Raw genomic sequence first — 20603 nt, forward strand, 5'->3', positions numbered from 1 at the left:
AGTCTGAGGAACGTAGTTTTGCATAGAGAGACTTTTGTAAATTGTGGTCCAAAACAACCCAAACACACAGGAAGAGTCCAAGAGTCCAACAGAATGGATTTTAAAAGTTTAAAAATTTTGAACTGCCCATGCCTTCTTAAAATGCAAAAATCATGCCATAAAACATGCATTGGAACACTCAACCAACTCAGCCCAACTAGCGAAAGATACAGAATGAGAAGAAGAGGAGAATGTTGCCACATGAAACTTACTTACATTACTTTGAAAACAAAGCTGAACTGTGCTGGATCCTATTTATTTCAGAGTAAGTGCCCCAAATAAAACTCTCTTAAAGATGCCACTTCAAAGATGCAAACTTCCAAAAGTGCTTGTTGTATCAGAGATATGCAAAACAACACACTACAGTTTGGGGCCAGCATGATTTTTGATAGAAGCCTCTTAAAATCACCAAGGCTACTTTTATTTAATCAAAAATACAGTAAAAATTGTAATGTTGTGAAATATTATTATAATTAAAATTAATTTTTGTGGCAACTGATTTTTTTTTAATGAAAAAAATTCATAAGAACAGCATTTATTTCAAATATAAATTTTTCAAATATAAGATTTATATTCTCTGCTAAAGAAAAAAAATTCTGAATGTTTTGTGAACTTTATAAAATGTTTTAGTTTTTAGTTTTTTTTATTGGTTATGAGAATGTTAAGGGAAGATTCCATTATATCATTTTGCAAACATCATGAGAATGTTACTTTTTTGTGTTCTCTGAACATGAGAAACAAGTATAAACTTTAAAAAAAAAGGTCTAACTAAAGCATTACAAGAACAAAACGCTCAATGAATGATGTATAGACGATTTCAACGGCGACATACAACAAACGTTACTGCGCATGCGCGCTTTTGTGGCCCTAACTTAACTTCCGGTAGACATCCAAATACAATCAGTAACAACAGCTAAATCCCTCTAGAGTAGATTATGTTTTGATAACAAGCAAAATATGTTTGCTGCGTAAATCAGACGGACTGAGATGCAGCGATAACTATTTGGACAGATTTATTAAAAATGCAAATTCATTCTCTGCCAGCAGGAGGCGCTTTAAAGCGGGAGAACTAGAGGTTTCCCCGGAAACGGCTGTTGGGCTGTACGTTACACAAAGCAGCGCTGAGCTCACAAACGCTGCTTTATCAGGCATATAACATGCAAGATGAAATGAAAATTTGAATGAAAATCGTTTTGATTTTTAAACGTGCATTACGTGCTCGTTTATTCAACGAAACAAGAAAATCGGTCAGTATTGATATCGTGGCGGGTCGCCACAAATAAATAAATGTATGTGAAACACATCCCACAGCACAACAACTTGAGCCCAACTTCATTACTCATCACTTTAACTTTAACTGTGTTTGTAGCCGGCGCCACTAACAAGACCGATAAACAAAAACAGACCGGAAGTTAACTTCGGTCCAGGCGCGTGCGCCCGATGAAACCGTCTATAAATAATGTTTTTATGTTATCATTTTGAGAACATTCTAAAGTACCATGGAATATTGAACAAACATTCTATTAATGTTACTGGAAGAGCATTTCATAACTTTGAAAGAACCTAGCCAGAACAAAGTTCAGAGAACTTTCCCTGTTAGCCTGTTACGTACCTTTGTAAACATAAGATGACGTTAACAACCTGTGCACGAACTCTCACACAGTGTGAAAAGCCAGCCTTTGTCACGTGCAACATGCATCAGGCGGTCCATAAACGATCCGTTGATGTGTCGTCCCTGAAACTAAAGCATGACATGAATTCACATTGTCCAATGTATGATGGGTTAACACATACACTATCAACTAATACAGCGAACACTTAAGCCACCAATGACTCGTGGTCCTCCGTCAATCAATAATTGGGTGACATTCAGCTTCTCCTCACCTTTTGTTTGAGTTCCACAGTGGATCATTCAGCACTTTTGCGACCTACTCAAAACCCTTACTCAGGCCCTGCTGAACATTTATAGAGACACGCAGATTGTCTGGAACCAAATCAGTGTTCTGCAGCACTTAGATACATTCTTACCTTTTTGTATGTCTCATTTGCAGTTGCCAGACATCAGCAAGAGGCTAAAAGAAGACTTGATGGATGGCCCCTTTCACTTCTGCCTCTGGACCCTAAACAGAATTGCACTGGATCTCCTGTATAAGCAGTTTAAAGTTCTGGACTGTGCCGTGTAGCTGAATCGCTGCTGAGCACTGCTGCAGATGTTTGTGTGCGTGTGTGTGCGATAGCGTGCGTGCTTGTGTGTGTTTGACAGTGATACTGGGTGCCGAGTCAGGTCCCCTGAGCTGATGGAGGAAGGAGCCGAGATCTATGTGATGTGATTTGTGTGTGTTTCTATGCAAGTTAAAGTGTGTGTAAATGTGTGTGCTTATGTGTTTGACAGTGATGCCAATTCAGGTCCCATGAGCTGATATGATGGAAAAAGGCTGGAACATATGTGATGTGTGCATTATACAAAAGTGTGGCAATGTTCAGAATAGAATATAGCTTACTACTTACAGAACACTATATACCGTATACTACTTGTTATAAGCGGGGGAAAAAATGCTTTATTTCATAATAATTGTATCAAACAGTAGTGTCACATGACCTCATACATTTATGTTAAATTCAGTGAGTGGCTTTGGAATTTTTTGCATTTTTAGTCTGATTATACATTACCATTCAAAACTCTGGGGTCATTAAAAAATAAAAGAGATTAATACTCAATTAAGCTGTTCTTTTGAGCTATATATTTATCAAATAATACGGCGGAAAAAAAAGAAAAGTATCATGGTTATTTCTTGCGGTGCATTTAGGTAAAGAATTCTGGTCTAGAAAACTAGATCACATATAGTACTGTGATCTAGTGATAAACCATAAAAATTCTGTTTCAAATAAATGCTCTTTTGAACTTTCCATTTATCAAAGAATCCTAAAATAAAACAAAAATATTAAGCAGCAGAAATGTTTTCATTGATAATAATAAGAAATGTTTCTTGAGCAGCAAATCAGCATATTAGAATGACTTCTAAAGAATCGTGTGAAGACTGGAGTAAAGATGCTGAAAATTCAGCTTTGCATCACAGGAATAAATTACATTTTAAAATATAATAAGATAGAAAACAGATATTTAAAATTATAATAATATTTCACAATTTTACCATTATTACTGTATTTTTAATCAAATAAATGCAGCCTTGGTGAGCATAAGAGACTACTTTCAAAAACATTTTTAAAAGTCATAGAAATTTAAAATAATTATGACTTTTAAAAGTCGTAGTACATTGCATTGAGGAATACAATATTCTACACAATAATGGTAAATTCCACAGATGGTATAATCCTACTTGATATCTCTACAAATAACTCATTAACACAATTTATTTGCTTTCAAGTCAATAACTTGTCCATCTCTCTCAATGCCAGCATGAATTCGACACTGAGTGTTGTTCCATAGCGCTTTTCTATGTATAAAGTTGAAAAGTTTGTCTTGCAAGTTTAAAGAACATCAGCACATGCAATACATATACTATAATAGCATAAATAGTATGCTACTCCAAACACAGATTTAGTGTCTGTGTATCTGTATATATGTCTATGCAACTTGCGTGTGTATGTGAGTGAGAGTAATTGTAAGTCTGCAGTGCGTGTGTGTGTGTGCTCTCGCGCCTGGAGATGTTGCTCTGTTTGCTTACTCGGCAGGAGCTCCGGTCCTGCCGTCCTTTACTCAGCGCTGTTTGCCCCGCAGAGCTCTTGCTGGCTCTGGCACCGTGGGGTCCTCCTCTGACACCCCACCACTTCAGCACAGACAAAAGCAAAGCAGAGACAGACAAAAAGCAAGAGAGATGCACACAGAAAGGAGAACCCAGTCTAAGGTTTAAAAGCCAAGCCAGATGCGAAAGGTAAGGTGTGTGTGTGTGTGTGCGTGTGTGTGTGAGTGCATGCGTCTCCCTGATGGCAGCCGTGGGTCTCAAGTTACTCAGGAGGCATAAGATTACTGAAAGAGAGAGAGCTTAAACAGAACACAAGGGTGTGCAGAAATCTGATTGTAATGCAGGCTGAGAAGAGGAGCAAGGCTAGAGAGGGACAGGGGCGAAAAAAGGAGCCCCACTCTTCCTGGATCACAGTGCTCACAGAAGGACCGTCCTGCCCCAGAGGTTTTCCTGGTGGGTAATTCATTGAGCGTTTGTCCGTGTTTGGTTTTATCGATGGGCTTAAGCATGTGATTTCGGTCTTTTGGATGCTGGTTTAAAAAGGACAGAAGTACGACTTTGGATCAAAGTAAGACTTTGGATCAAATTTGGATCTAAATTAATTTACTGGACATGAATGGAGCTCTTACAGAAGTTTAGAAAGATAAAATATGTTGTTGTTAGTTGTGCTCTCCGGCAAACCACATTGTTCTGAAAGACTGTGTTTAGTTTTAGCTGTATTTAGCTTTAAGAACTAAGGAGTGAGATAAATATTAGAAATAGTTTGTTTGATATGCTGATTTTGGAATAGAATAGAATAGAGTTTGTGACTAGTACATGCATGTGGGCATTTGTGCAGTTTTAGATATCTGTGTTAGTACATCTTTGAATTATGTGATTCATTATAATCACTATATTCTCAATTTCAATTTCTTCAAATATTTTAAAGGGATAGTGATCCTTTATCGGATAGACATTCTACCTGAATCGTAGTAGCACAGAAGTAATACATTTTCAATTTAAAGGGATAATTAACAATGAAAAAAAATAAATAAATAAAAATTCTGTCATAATTTATTCACCCTCATGTCTTTACAACTTGCATGACTTATTATTTCGTGGAACATAAAAGATATTTTGAAGAATGTTTTTGTGACCATTGACTTCCATTGTATGCACAAAAAAACAGACATTTCTCAAAATATTTTCTTTTGTTTTCCACAGAAGAAAGAATGCCGTACAGGTTTGGAATGACGTGAGATTAAATAAGCGATGACAGAGTTTTTATTTTTGGGTTAGCTGTCACTTTCAATCAGACTTGGAAACTGAGACAGCTATAGCATATTGTCTAATAATATTTCTGCGATTCAAGCCAGAGGAATGATTTGTGCTGATTCGGATATATGAAACCGCATTTTCACAGAATTATGCACACAATCTAGCACATACAGTACAAAACTTATATAATGTGCCTTTAAACGTGCACATGGTAGTGTTCTTGCCCCTGAGGTGCTTGATAAAAAACACTGGCTTTGTACCTGTGATGCATGCGGGGAAACTTTCCCACACGTTGGTGATCGATCTTCTAGACACACGCGAACACACACACACACACAGCTGAAGGATATAGATGTCATCTCTGTCCGTGGTGCATTTTCACATCTTCAGCATTTTCCCCAGACGAAGCACTGCAGGATAAGGACGGAAGCTTCTGTCACTTGTAACCTTTGTCCATCCTGCCCTCGCAACATACCTGTACCCTCATATGTGGCTCTGTAAACCCTGCAGTTGTGCTCATAACACACAGAAAAAAATTGGTGTAGAAACAATTTTCATTCAGAAATTGCTAGTAAAAAAAAAAAAAAGCATGCAACACGTTAAATGTGAAATTTTGAAGTAGAAAAACTTTTACATTTACGACTATTTTTTAGGTGTAGAGTATATAGTTAATACTTAGCATATATACTGTATCAGATACGTCAAGCTTCTTACTGTCATTGAACAGGTATAATGAGGTTAGTTTCCTTTTCTTTCACAAGGTCGTTGCAGTTACAGTTGAATAATGTAGGAAATAAATAAATATAAAGAAGTTCAATAAATAATAAATAAACAAAAGGTGCAGAGTGCATGGGATACAGTTAACAAAGATAGTGCAAAATATTACAATTGTGTAACATAAGTAATTCTAAGAGTATACTTAAAATAGAGGCAGCAGAACCATGTAAGATGCAGAATTGGTAAAAAAGCTGTTTTTAAATAGAATATATGTAAAGGGATAGTTCAAAAAAATGGAAATTCTGATTATCTGATTCACCTTCAAGTTGGCCAAAACCCTTTATTTTTCTTTTGTGGGACACAAAAGAATATATTTTGAAGAAAGTTGGGCTCTAAAAAACATTAGAATAAATCAAAATATCTTCATTGTATTACACAGAAGGAAGAAATGCATACAGGTATGGAAAAATACAAGGATGAATCAATTATTTTTGGGTTAACTATCCAACTGTCCCTTAAAGTTATGTAGATATTGTACAGAATCATACTGTATGTGACCAGTACAGCTGGATACATAACAATTTAAGCAATGCGATGCGATTATTCTTCCTTGGGCACTGGTCAACTTTTCCTTAAAAACTTACCATATAAACATCTTGCCAGTGCTGTAAAAAATGTGGCCACATGAAACAGAATGCCCGTGTAACCCACCCATCCAACAATTCTCCTCTGACAATGGAAAAGATAGGCCCTGCTGTATACTAATAGGGTCAATGGAATATAACGCGGAGCGAAGGTGAGAGGTGTGCGTTACCTTCCAGTGTAGCCACACAAGCTGTCATGGAGCCAGAAGCTTTTCTCTTTGGCGGCTATGGGTTCTATGGTGTCAAGTGGTACGAGGGGTAGCTGTTTAAATCCTCTGTTCAGGTTATGGTTACCTGTCTCCATTAAACTCTCTGGAAAATAGAACGCTGTAGATAAGAGGCCCGAACTGGACCTTTGACCCCGAGAGGAACGGCAATGGAATCCAAAAGCTGCTTTAGTTGGATTTGGAATAAAGTGCGTTGAAAGTGTATTTTAAAGGAACTTAAACTGTCACAGATGCTGTTGATTAATGCAGAAACTAACAACTAACCCATCAGATTGTTCAAACAAATTCAAAATACTTTTACCGTAATACCATAGGGCACTGTTGCAAAGAATATTACTCTTTTCCAATTGTTATAAATAACATAAGCATAGTAAGTGTGCATAAATTAAACTCTAACACATATTAATGGAAATTAATAGAGCATTGCAATAGAATAATTTCTAAATAAGTATAGCACAAGATTAGTGTAATCACTTACTAACATTATTTATGCAAATTATACCAAAACATATTTTGTGAACATGTAAAGCTCATAAACAGAGTAGCATTTACTCCATGTGTGCAAGGATAAAAGAACAGGAAGTGATGTAACAATGTGTTGCTTAACTGAAACTCCACCTAAAGGAATTACAACGGTAACAGATAACCAGACGTTAACCTTGAAGAGCATAGTTCCACAGATAAAAGGACAATTTAACCAATTTTACAACTCAAATATTACATTTTGGAAACAATTGAATTAATCTGTGACTTTTGTTAAATAATAATATTAATAATAATAAATAAACAAACAAATACATTTTTGTTTGTTTGTAAAAATTGAATAATGAGTCAAAATCACTCTCTGTAGGAATTGATGTCACAGATGCTGCCAAAACGAGTTCAATTTATATTACACCTTGAACATTACGTTTGTGATTCTGGAGGATTTCATCTTTTGATATTTCCTGAGTCTCTCCCAAAACTCATGCTAAATGTGTCTGTAATCAATTTCTGGACCCTTTTGTTAAGCATTATTGAGTCCATATGCAATGCAACAGTGTGAGTACAGCTCTATTGCTGTAAATGCTTGTACTACAATACAAAAGATGTGAATTAAAATGTGTGTGTGTGTCGCTACAAGAGGGCATAAGGGAGAATTGATGATAAAGTGCCGTTCTCAGCTCTCAAGCCCACTTGGCAGTAGACAGGAAAACATGTTCAGTTTGAATGCATTATTTATGTTTGCTTATAGGCACATTCAAGGAGTTTTCAAGGAGAGACTAAATGCAATCTGCTAGTTGTAATGTATATCCTTACAGGATATTGGCCATGCCAAACATGTGTAACTTAATAAGCACCATTAAAATATCATAAATGTTGTTAATTCAAGTTATTATTCACTGAAAATTATTGCATGACAATTCATGAGAAAAGTTGATTCATTTGGTAGAGGAGCTGAATTGATTTTCATCTCTGTTGAATTGTTCTTTTGGGTAAATATTTTCAGTGAATTGGTTGATTTAGCTAGCAAGACAGGTTTGAATGATTTGTTTAGATGATTTGTTTGTTTAGACCATTAGACAGATCTGATGAGCGTTAGATTCACTGTTATTTCAGTGTGTTCTTTATACAAAGCTTTATCATACAGCATCAGAAGACTTGGAATATAGCACATCTTTCATTATATTTTAATAGTATTTTTGAAAGCCTTGAAAATGAGGCCATACAGGTTTGAAACAACAAAAGGGTAAATAAATAATGACACACTTAATTTTGCTTAATTTTAAATGGACTGTAATTGTGGGCATCATGTTAACCTACATTTTATTCTTTGAATAAAATAATTCAGCTTAAAAATAAAATCTCTGTTCCTTTTTCATTGTCTTCTTGTAGAGTTTATATTACTTTAGATTGCTTTAATTGTTTCCTAGCCTAAGGTGCAACCTTACCTTCCATGCAGTAACACAACTGTTTTGTTCCCTTTGTTTTTATCTCCAGATCAGGTGACAGTATCTTGGGATTCGGCTCTCTGCTGCAGAACCAGCCTGAATCTTCTCTGATCTCTTCACACTTTGCGGTGCAGAGTGGGCTGGCCGGCCTGTGCTTTTGGTTGCCCGTCTGTCATTTCATCCTGGGTTAGGAGCCTGAGCTCAGCCCCAGGGAGGGGAGGGAGGCCATGGAGGTTCCTCTAGTCAACTTTGAGAACCTGGACGACATCGGAATCAACCTGGGAGACCCGAGTGACTCAGGATATCCGACCTCACCCACCTCAGATGCCCCTGAACCAAACCAGGGGACCCGTGGCATAAACTCACCCACACACTCGCCTCAGAGAGGAAGACAGCCGAGGCACTCGCTGGCCTCTCCACCAACTCTCAGCAAGAAAGGAACATCAAGCTGCAACAGCCTGATCTCCAACTGGAAGGTTCTGATGAGCAGCGAGGGCAGTCCCAATGAGGCACTCCTAGGAAAAGTAGCCAAGGATTGTTGCGAGGACTACTTTGCAGAAAAGGAAAAATTCGAGGAGGGCGAACAAAAAGTGGTTATCAATGTCTCAGGGATGATGTACGAGACAACACTTAAAACTTTGAATCAGTTCCCAGATACCTTGCTGGGAGACCCCATGAGAAGGATTGACTACTTTGACCCCATGAGGAATGAGTATTTCTTTGATCGCAACCGCCCAGCTTCGATGGAATCTTGTATTTCTATCAGTCCGGAGGTAAGATTCGAGGCCAGCGAATGTGCCATTGGATGTGTTTGCAGATGAGATAGTGTTCTATCGACTGGGGCATGAGGTCATGGAACAGTTCAGGGAGGATGAAGGTTTCATTAAAGACCCTGAGCCTCAACTCCCAACCAGTGAGCTTCACCGTCAATTTTGGCTGCTCTTCGAGTACCCAGAGAGCTCCAGTGCTGCCAGGTCAGTGGCCTTAGTGTCTGTTTTTGTCATCACTATATCTATTTGTATCTTCTGCCTGGAGACTCTCCCTGAATTCCGTGATGAGCGTGAATTTATTCCTGCGTTCGTCAACTTAACCCGTGACGCCAACGGCACGCTTCTCTCCCCTACTCCTCATCCTAAGGCCATGCTCTCTGTCTTTACTGACCCTTTCTTTGTGGTGGAGACCATCTGCATCATTTGGTTCTGTTTTGAGCTTGGAGTACGTTTCATAGTGTGCCCCAGCAAGAGCGAGTTTTTCGGCAATATCATGAATGTCATTGACATTGTGTCCATTATGCCCTACTTCATTACTGTCATAACGGAACTGATGGCCACCCATGATGAAGACCCCACCGCCGGTCAGAACATGTCTCTGGCCACGCTACGTGTCATCCGATTAGTGCGCGTCTTCAGGATTTTCAAGCTGTCCCGCCATTCCAAGGGCCTCCAGATCCTAGGCCAAACCCTGAAGGCCAGCATGAGGGAGCTGGGCTTGCTTATTTTCTTCCTCTTCATAGGCGTCATCCTCTTCTCCAGTGCCATTTACTTTGCTGAGGTTGACGAACCTGATACTCAGTTCGTGAGCATCCCGGAAGGATTCTGGTGGGCTGTGGTCACAATGACGACGGTCGGCTACGGCGACATGTGCCCTATCACTTTGGGGAAAGATGGTTGGGATCCTCTGTGCCATCGCTGGCGTGCTGACCATTGCACTTCCTGTTCCTGTCATCGTCTCCAACTTCAACTACTTCTACCATCGTGAAACGGAGCAGGCGGAGAAACAAATGATTGACGCTGCTGCTGAGGCTGCTGCAAATCAGAAAAGCAGTTCTGAAGAGAAGTATGAAAGCAATTACTCGCTGGACAAGAGCAATGGGAATTGGCAGACAGGGAAAAACGGCATTCCATAAGGATTGGTATATTTCGCATGACTAGCAATAATGACTGTACAACAATGCACTTAGAAACTCTCGGTTTTATGGTTTGACAACTGCTTAATTAAGAGTTCTACATATGTACCTAATGCTATGCATATACCAACAGTACCTTTGCAGAACGTGCTGTTTCAAAGGGAGACCTCAAACAGGACGCTGTTTTAGCCAAAGGCTGCTAAAAACACCTTTGATGGATGACTATAAAACCTCAGAAGCACTATCTACTAAAAGGAAGCAAAAAATATTGTAAGGAACATCCCTTTAAGGCTTTACAGTAATACAAACTGAAATGCACTAAACCGAAAAAGGAATATGAAACTCAGAAGACAAAAAAAGTACTCATGTCATCATTTGCGAGGCAAACGGCTGCGTTTGACTGAGGTCAAAACAAGCATTTAATTAATCGCGATTAAGTGCCTGTGTTGCCGAGTCCCTCAAATTAATGCCGAGGAATCATGAATCTGCACTCTGAGCATCCACCCAGCACCACCTTTTGCTGATGTTGTCGTTCCTTTAGAGTTTTGCACTGACATCACCTTTTGTCCCTGCTGCTTGTGAGAGAAAAAGCTTATGCCAAACTGTTATCCATCTTTCAATGTCACTGAATGTCTCCTCTAACAGCCCTGGTAGTTGTCATACATAATCAGGCCTGTTTGGAATTTAAATACAGTATCCTACGCATGCAAGTATGTTATATTTGGATGACCTGCCGTGCTGTGGCAGCATCTGCTTGCTGCTCGTCCCACATTTTCTTCTGGTGTTTCTATTCTTGTCAACATACACACAGAATGAGACTCTAGAACTCTATCTTTAGGGTGAGATTTTTTTTATTCGTCTTTCTATGCCGAGTGAGTTCAAGTTTTGGTACACACCTTTGCTTGGCAATATCATTCAATTAGTTTTACATCATATCTTGTCTCTTGTTTGACCGAATGTATATAAAAAGCCTTGACGATAGCTAGTAGGATACACAGCACTTACTTCTTTACCTACAGGCTTCATTGGCCTACTAGCAGCCTTACTCGTAATGCACATGGATATGTATGGCTGGAAAACGCACAAGAATTTAAGCATGGATTTATACAAGTTAGCCTCTTAAAACAATACTTGTCGGTCAAATGGAGCACAGATAAAAAAAAATTTAATTTGGGTTGGTTCTGTTGGTGGAGGGAATAAGTGTTATTTTTCCATATATCACACTAATTTATGCTGACATGACAAGCCAATGAAGGCAGAGAGCATGATCGCACAGTGCATGTACTGTTTAGTGAAACCAATTAATGATCAACCACTGCAAAAGATGGAAAAGATTGCAGCAAATATATAATCTAATCCAGCCTAACGACTTACTTGTAATTGTTTGCAACATCATGATGTTTCTTGTGGATTTATCTTAGAAACAGAACAGGAAGAATCATTATCTTACAAGCATATTAGTAACATTCATAAGCATATGAAAGGAATTACATAATGTTTTTGTCATGCAATTGTGCACACATGTCTGTCTTTGCCCATGATTGTAATAGATTATATGTTTTGTTTCACTTATGAGATATTTCCGAGGAATACAATTTCTCTCTTTGGAATAAGAGTAATATGTGTTATGCTCGTCATAAGACATCATTTTTTAATTTTCTGTGATTTCACTATGCTTACAGTAATCTGTGTTTCCATAACTTGAGGTTTCTTTATTGCAGGAATTCCCTTTTATGAGAGAATATTTCATGCTTTATTTGCATTAAAAATATTGCACATTTGCATGTTTTTGTAAAAAGCAAAGTTGAGAAAAATATAGAGAACAAATGTTTCCAAAGCAAGTTTTGATTGTAGCATTTCAGCACTGACTAAAGCAAAGCAATACAGCACTTTTCAGGGAAGCTAAAATAAGTTTTCCAATAAGCTTGAAAATGAACTTATGCCAGCAGGTAACATTGCATTTTTCAGACACTTAACGTATAACTGCAATATAGATCTTAAAATGCTTTTTATCATGCTGTTGTAAATTTTAAAAGATGCATGAAAACACTGAGATTAAAGAATTTGATAAAATTACCATGCTTTGACTAGAGGTAGAAAAATAATATTTAAACCATCCCTCCATTGCGTCAATGGAAAAATCTAAAGTATATTCCCTTGTGCATGCATTTTATGTCATAGTATGGTGTAATATCAATAGTAATGCTGAAAGTATTGAGAGTTCTATTTTGATTTTTTACAATTATCCCACCGACGAAGGTGATAATGCCAGTGTTATGTGGTCATTATGGCATTTAGCATCTCATGAATGTATGCTATGGCTGTATGATATATTTTGATTGTTTAAGCACTATATTTTATCCATGATATTCTGAGTGCCTTTTATTAAATATATATTAAATTTATTGGCTCCAGCTTTGTGTGATTTGACAAGGACAAATACATTCTTATTGTATGATTATGTGGCGACTCAACACAAAATAAAATATGATTATTGTGTGATTAAAAATATGATTAAAAAAACAAAAAACAAAACAAAGACAGAAAAATTGGTGCGCTGAAAACATTAACTCCTGTTTTTAATTAATCGCACTTTTGCTATACATACATATATACACATACATATACACACACACACGTTTGTTTTTGTGAAAAGTGGGGACATCCCATAGGCGTAATGGTTTTTATACTGTACAAACTGTATGTGCTATTGCCCTACACCAATCCTACCCCTTACAGGAAACTTTGTGCTGTTTTAGATTTTCAATACACTCCATTCTGTGCAATTTGTAAGCTTTTTGAAAGTGGGGACATGGGTTAATGTCCTGAAAAGTCACCTTCTCCTTGTAATTCCTATGTCATACCCTTGTCATTATACAACACACACACACACACACACACACACACACACACACACATTATATATACATACATTATATATATACACATATACACATATATACATACATATATATATATATATATATATATATATATATATATATATATATATATATATAGAATGATGTAACTTATTAAGCCAATAAAAGACCACCCAAAAACATTGCAGTCAGCACAAACTACATTTAATATACATTCAATGTAGCTTGGGTCAATTTTTTTAAATTTTTCCCAGAAAAGACCAGCTGTCATTACAAGCTATTCTTCTCATCTGTGGTTTCGCAGTATTATTATTCATAAATCATGATATCAGCTCTTAGTATTTGAGAGGGTGGTGGTGTGTGGTTCGTTAGATTTTAATACAGTATTAGAGAGGTTAAAAGTTTGTCTCAGATCACCGAGACAGGTGAGAGAGCAACCATGATTTGTTGGCGCGACCTGTGGAGTTTTTCGGGGACGGAGACTAAACAGTGCAAGATCCACAATGAGAGCACATTAATCTTTAAGGCCATTTTGTTTGTGTATGTGTGCACACATTAATGTTTCAGAGCTCACCGTCTATGTGGACCAGGTTGTTATAGTGTAAAGTATGCAGATGCAGCAGGCATTTTAAGTTGGTCATTCCTCAATAATCTCAATGTCTTTCCTCGCTTTCATCAACTGCTCTGAATTACCATCTTAAAATCAAGTTTTTTGGCTTGAATATTTGGTTTGATCTTCACTAAGCCCATACCAAATACTTTTGCCCCAATACCAATTTTTCCATATTCATCTGTTTATTCAGTTGAGCTGTGATTTAAAACATACACTGAAAAAATGAAACAATTCTCACTCTGAAAAATTGCTAGTAAAATTCACAATGAAATAATTAGAAAGAAATTGCAAGTTACACATTGAATTAAATGTCAATTTTTTAAAGTAAAAGGACTGTAAGACTAAGAGTATTTCCTTGTAAAACATACTCTAATAATACCTGTTCTGTTTAAAAGTTTAGTTCACCCAAAAATGAAATTTAGCCCATGTTTTACTCACCCTCAAGGCATCCTAGGTGTATATGACTTTCTTCTTTCAGATGAATCCAATCGGAGTTATAGCCTATTAAAAATGAGGGGTGAATAAAGGACTCCTGTAGTAAATTGATGCATTTTTGTAAGAAACATATCCATATGTACAACACTATAAACACTTTTCTACGGTGGCCGGGAAGTGCAAAACAACATTACAAAGTGTGAAACACTTTTACGAAGCTCGAGACAAATTTACATTTTGGAAAACATTTTTAACTATCATAAAACACAATTACATGGGAAAAACACTTTTACCAAGGAGGAAACAAATTTACATTTTAGAAAACAAATTAACAAGACGCAAAACACTTTTACCAGTCCCGAAACAAATTTACAATGACAGATTCTTCACGGAAAGGGAATGTACCACACACCGGAAGTGACGCGGTGAAAGGTGGTGTTGTTGGTGAGCGCGGTAAATTCGTGTTGTGGTTGTGGAGTAAATGCCGTAAATAAAGTTTATGGTGACCGAACATGGACTGCGACCGAGGGATGTTTTGCCCGTTTTGTGGCAAACACATGAGCAGCTTAAGGCGGTTTTGCTGTACGTGTGGTCGGTGTTTGGAGTTTCTAAAGGACGCGAACCAGACGGAAACACAGGGGACGTCTCGACAGCCGGACAGTGTTAAGCTGCTCATGTGTTTGCCACAAAACGGTAGTGATGTGACGTTCGACACCGAGGCTTCGAAGCTTGTATCAAAAAAACGAAGCATCTGGCAGTGAAGCACTGTACCGGAGCTTGATTCATTTTGCCAAAACCACATGATCTGTGACGTCCGAGCTTCGTTTCGCACACAACCACGTGGCTGCTTCGTATTCTGTTTCAAATCAGAATTTCAAATCTGCTTCCCCTCAACTGTATCGTAAAAAGGTTCATTACTCGAAGTTTTTCAAAACGATGCACACTAACGACATCTTGTGGTCAAAAGGTGGAAATAGCTGCCTTTGTGTCCCAGACGACCCAGCCATTTTGGATTGTTTCAGATAATAAATCAGTTTGTGCTATGAAAATAAAACAAAGAAAGTATTAACGCTATATAAATTAATCTTTTACATGTCAGTCATTGTTTTACACAATATATGAATAAATGAGTGAATAAATTTGTGGAAAAATAGGCAAGAATATATGATATGCATAAATGATCAAAATAAAAGAAGATTATCAGAATAGTCAGCTGAAGTGATTGTGAAGCGGAATTAATACAAAATGAACATGCACAAAACTACACATGCATATATTTATTCGTATATTGATTAATTCTTATCAAAGAAGTGAGTGACACTTCAAACTGCGCAAGCGGATCGTGTTATTTGAAACAGAATACGAAGCAGCCACGTGGTTGTGTGCGAAAACGAAGCTTCGGACGTCACAGATCATGTGGTTTTGGCAAAATGAATCAAGCTCCGCACAGTGCTTCACTGCCAGATGCTTCGTTTTTGATACAAGCTTGAAGCCTCGGTGTCGAACGTCACATCACTACCGTTTGTGGCAAACACATGAGCAGCTTAACACTGTCCGGCTGTCGAGACGTCCCCTGTGTTTCCGTCTGGTTCGCGTCCTTTAGAAACTCCAAACACCGACCACACGTACAGCAAAACCGCCTTAAGCTGCTCATGTGTTTGCCACAAAACGGGCAAAACATCCCTCGGTCGCAGTCCATGTTCGGTCACCATAAACTTTATTTACGGCATTTACTCCACAACCACAACACGAATTTACGGCTCACCAACAACACCACCTTTCACCGCGTCATTTCCGGTGTGTGGTACATTCCCTTTCCGTGAAGAATCTGTCATTGTAAATTTGTTTCGGGACTGGTAAAAGTGTTTTGCGTCTTGTTAATTTGTTTTCTAAAATGTAAATTTGTTTCCTCCTTGGTAAAAGTGTTTTTCCCATGTAATTGTGTTTTATGATATGTAAAAATGTTTTCCAAAATGTAAATTTGTCTCGAGCTTCGTAAAAGTGTTTCACACTTTGTAATGTTGTTTTGCACTTCCCGGCCACCGTACTTTTCTCTCACTTCCGCTAACTGTCATACATGCAAGATGTTCCGGCAGATGACGAAGGACGTATGCGCAGCGCAGGCACCTGTGAGATATGCTAGTCTCGCAAGTTTGTTTAGAGGAGCAAAGGAAACAAAGTTTCCTTACTTTAGCAAAGGAAAACGTTATATCGAAATCCTGTGACATTTTTCTTTACAAATCCTCATTTTGTACTTCTAATTCGTGACCATCATTTTGTTTTGCTCTCTCCTCCGCGCTTCACCGATGCATGCGCGATGCAAACGCCCTACATCATCCACTCAGACCGGCTTCTGTGTATGACAGTTAGTGGAAGTGAGAGAAAAGTGTTTATAACGTTTTAAATATGGATATATTTCTTACAAAAATTTGTCGATTCGCTACAGGAGGCCTTTATTCACGCCCCGGAGCAGTGTGAGGCACATTTTATTATGGATGGATGCGCTTTATTTGAATTCTTTTGGACTGTTGAAAAAAAAAAAAAACCCGCCCACTGCCATTATAAAGCTTGGAAGAGCAAGGACCATTTTTTTATATAATTCCCAAATTCCGACTGGATTCATCTGAAAGAAGAAAATCATATACACCTAGGATGCCTTGAAGCGGAGTAAAACATGGGCTAATTTTTCATTTTTGGGTGAACTAACCCTTTAAAGCTTCAAAAAAAATCAAATTTTATAGTACATCAAAATATTTACACATCTTAAAAATTTTAGAGAACCAGAATTTGGAATTAATTAAGCATATGAATACACCCTCACTATTTTAATTGCATTTTGTTCTGATTGCTTTGCCTGTACAGTTATTTCAAGACATGATTGATTTCAGTCATTGACAGGCAGTCATAAGAAGCACTCGTCTAGAGTTGAGAGTCCAGTTGAGACACTAAAATATTGAGCAGTTGCACAGCAAAGTAACCAAATACTGAACTATGTATATAGTATGTAAGAGAATGCTGTTAGTGTTTTGTGGTTATGTAAGAGGAATGCTAGGTATTATATGACTGTCATTTGAGTGGTGTCATTTCTGAAGTATGATATCGCAATATTTGTTTGTCATAATAAAAATATAGTTTGGTGTATTTTTAGGTACGTGCGAACATACACGGTTTCCAAGCCGAGCAATCAAATAGTTTGATAATATATTTTCATATATGTTAATTTAAGCAAATAGTTTATGTGAATGGTCAAACTAGAAAACGAAATTGTGAAACAAATCCTTTGTAGAAGAAAAATAGTGGAAAACACATTTATATTTTAAATAAACAAAAACAATTAAACATACTTAAAATAAATATTAAAAACTCTTCAGCAGTTACACCGGTCACACCGCAGTCCGGACTAGGTGCCTAATGATGTGTCTTAATTTTATCTGCTTTTATCTCTAGAACCCGACACTACGCTGATAACCCCTGATAGGACCAATTAGGAGATTGGGGAAAGAAAAATCACACAAAGCCGGCAATCGCTTAATACCCTTGAGATACCCTCGGTCTCATATATACTTAACTGGTCAGGTGCATGGTAAGGTCAAACAGGGTATGGAGAGAGACGTGGTTATAAACAATTAATGACCAGCCATTTTGTTCTAGTCTTGCACTGTTTAGACCGTTCAGGTCTCTCTAGCTCTGCGGCTGGAAAACTTTACTAGCAAGTTAAAGCTGGGTAAGACTGATTACATCTACAACAGGCAGAAAGTGAAAGAAACTGACCCCTATAACCCGAGCGTGGCTCGATTTGTACTTTCACGCAATCCTGATTACTGCGGTAACTTTAGTATGCAGACCAGACGATATTTGAGGTGATTGCAGGTTTAATCAAAGAAAGGTGACACTAACTAATTTGGGGATTATGGTTACTTAGGTGTCTCCTGCATTTTCACTGGAAATCTGAATTCATTTGACGCAACTTAGAACTTTCAGCCTCACATTTTCAGATTTTTTTTTTTTTTTATTGTTTGGTTTGTGGTTGTGCTTTGCAATGCCAAAGTCATGGGTTCAATTCCCACACTCTCAGAAAAAAGCATACAGAACTGTTGCTGGGGCGGTACCCTTTCAAAAAGTACTAATATGTACCATTTAGGTAGTAAAAAATTTACAATCCCAATAACAGCTTTGTACCTTTTTCTGAGAGTATGTATGTACAGTATATTTCAGTCAGGACCACTTTCGTCAAAGTATATTTATTACAATAAAAGCATACAGTTAATGTTGGCCTAATGGTTCTGTTCTGGGCGAACTCCACGCGCCCGTCTATGCAGCCATGCCTGGACAGAGCGGAGAGAGCAGCAAGTCAAGCCCCTGTAACAGAACAAATCCAGTAATCATGCATACATATATCAATTCACAATTTACCACGAGTTGTTGTAAACAGCCTGATACATAAAGGATGATTGCCATGTACTCAATCAACCTCAACAGATATCAAATTTAAATAAATAAATCCCAGCTAGGAGGAGTTGGGGATGGAGGAGGGAGTTAGAGTGGCATGCAGCCAAGCAATAGAAGAGAGGCTGAATGAATGGGATTTAAATAGACTGCTGTAATAGGTGTCGAAACTGGATTGGTACACGTCAGGAACAGCTGATCGTCAGCTGACGCAAGCTTGACTGACGTGGCCTGCCTGAACTAACGCGATGCTTGATTTCAGTCAGGTCCACTTTCATCAAAGTATATTTATTACAATAAAAGCATACAGTTAATGTTGGCGGTATGGTTCTGTTCTGGGCAAACTCCACGTGCCCGTCCATGCAGCCATGACTTGAGATCAGCAAGTCAAACCCCCAAAACAAACCATATGCCAAAAAAACCCCAACACATCTGATGCAGAGGTAATAGATTATATCCAATTTACGCAGCCAATGTTGAGCACTGGGGGGAATCTAATTGGGGAAGCTATGCCCCTAGTGGCAGCAAGTCCTATACAACAAGCATGTTGTGTACTACAGAACTAGTGCAAACTAGTGGCAGTCTGGTTGGGGAAGCATGCACTGCATCAATAGCTCTGCTGCACTGTTAAAAAATAAAGGTGCTTCACTACAGAGGTGTAAAAAGTACTGAAAGATTTTACTCTAGTGAAAGCACAGATACTCAGTGAAAATTTTACTCAATTAAAAGTACAATTATCTGGCCAAAAACATGAGTAAAAGTAAACTGTATTAGTATTAAATAGTATTAAAAGAGATCAGCAAGAGATCACCATGGTTGAGGAGAGACCCCCATAATTGTAAAGCGCTTTGGGTGTATTGCAATACACAATAAAGTGCTATATAAATGCCTCATTCATTCATTCATTCATTCATTCATTCATTCATTCATTCATTCATTCATTCATTCATTCATTCATTCATTCATTCATTCATTCATTCATTCATTCATTCATTCATTCATTCATTCATTCATTCATTCATTCATTCATTCATTCATTCATTCAAAAAAGTAGAGGTAGGCTACTTTTTTTTTTTTCCTGACAGACATTCAGAAGTTTGATTAAAGGGAGAAAACGAAACAAAATGCAATGGCACAGATCAAAAACGTACAAGTGCATCTCAATGAATTAGAATGTCGTGGAAAAGTTAATTTATTTCAGTAATTCAACTCAAATTGTGAAACTCGTGTATTAAATAAATTCAATGCACACAGACTGAAGTAGTTTAAGTCTTTGGTTCTTTTAATTGTGATGATTTTAGCAAAAACCCACCAATTTACTATCTCAGCAAATTAGAATATGGTGACATGCCAATCAGCTAATCAACTCAAAACACCTGCAAAGAGCCTTCAAAATGGTCTCTCAGTTTGGTTCACTAGGCTACACAATCATGGGGAAGACTGCTGATCTGACAGTTGTCCAGAAGACAATCATTGACACCCTTCACAAGGAGGGTAAGCCACAAACATTCATTGCCAAAGAAGCTGGCTGTTCACAGAGTTCTGTATCCAAGCATGTTAACAGAAAGTTGAGTGGAAGGAAAAAGTGTGGAAGAAAAATATGCACAACCAACCGAGAGAACCACAGCCTTATGAGGATTGTCAAGCAAAATCAATTCAAGAATTTGGGTGAAATTCACAAGAAATGGACTGAGACTGGGTTCAAGGCATCAAGAGCCACCACACGCAGACATGTCAAGGAATTTGGCTACAGTTGTCTTATTCCTCGTTAAGCCACTCCTGAACCACAGACAACGTCAGAG

General features: G+C 37.8%; 1 pseudogene; it reads left to right on the forward strand.

Annotated features, from left to right (window-relative positions):
- Positions 1-8659: 8659 nt before the first annotated feature.
- Positions 8660-12767, forward strand: LOC131535625 (potassium voltage-gated channel subfamily A member 10-like; annotated as a pseudogene).
- Positions 12768-20603: the final 7836 nt, after the last annotated feature.

This window comes from Onychostoma macrolepis, unplaced genomic scaffold, assembly GCF_012432095.1.
Source record: "Onychostoma macrolepis isolate SWU-2019 unplaced genomic scaffold, ASM1243209v1 Scaffold57, whole genome shotgun sequence".
NCBI classification, from domain to species: domain Eukaryota; kingdom Metazoa; phylum Chordata; class Actinopteri; order Cypriniformes; family Cyprinidae; genus Onychostoma; species Onychostoma macrolepis.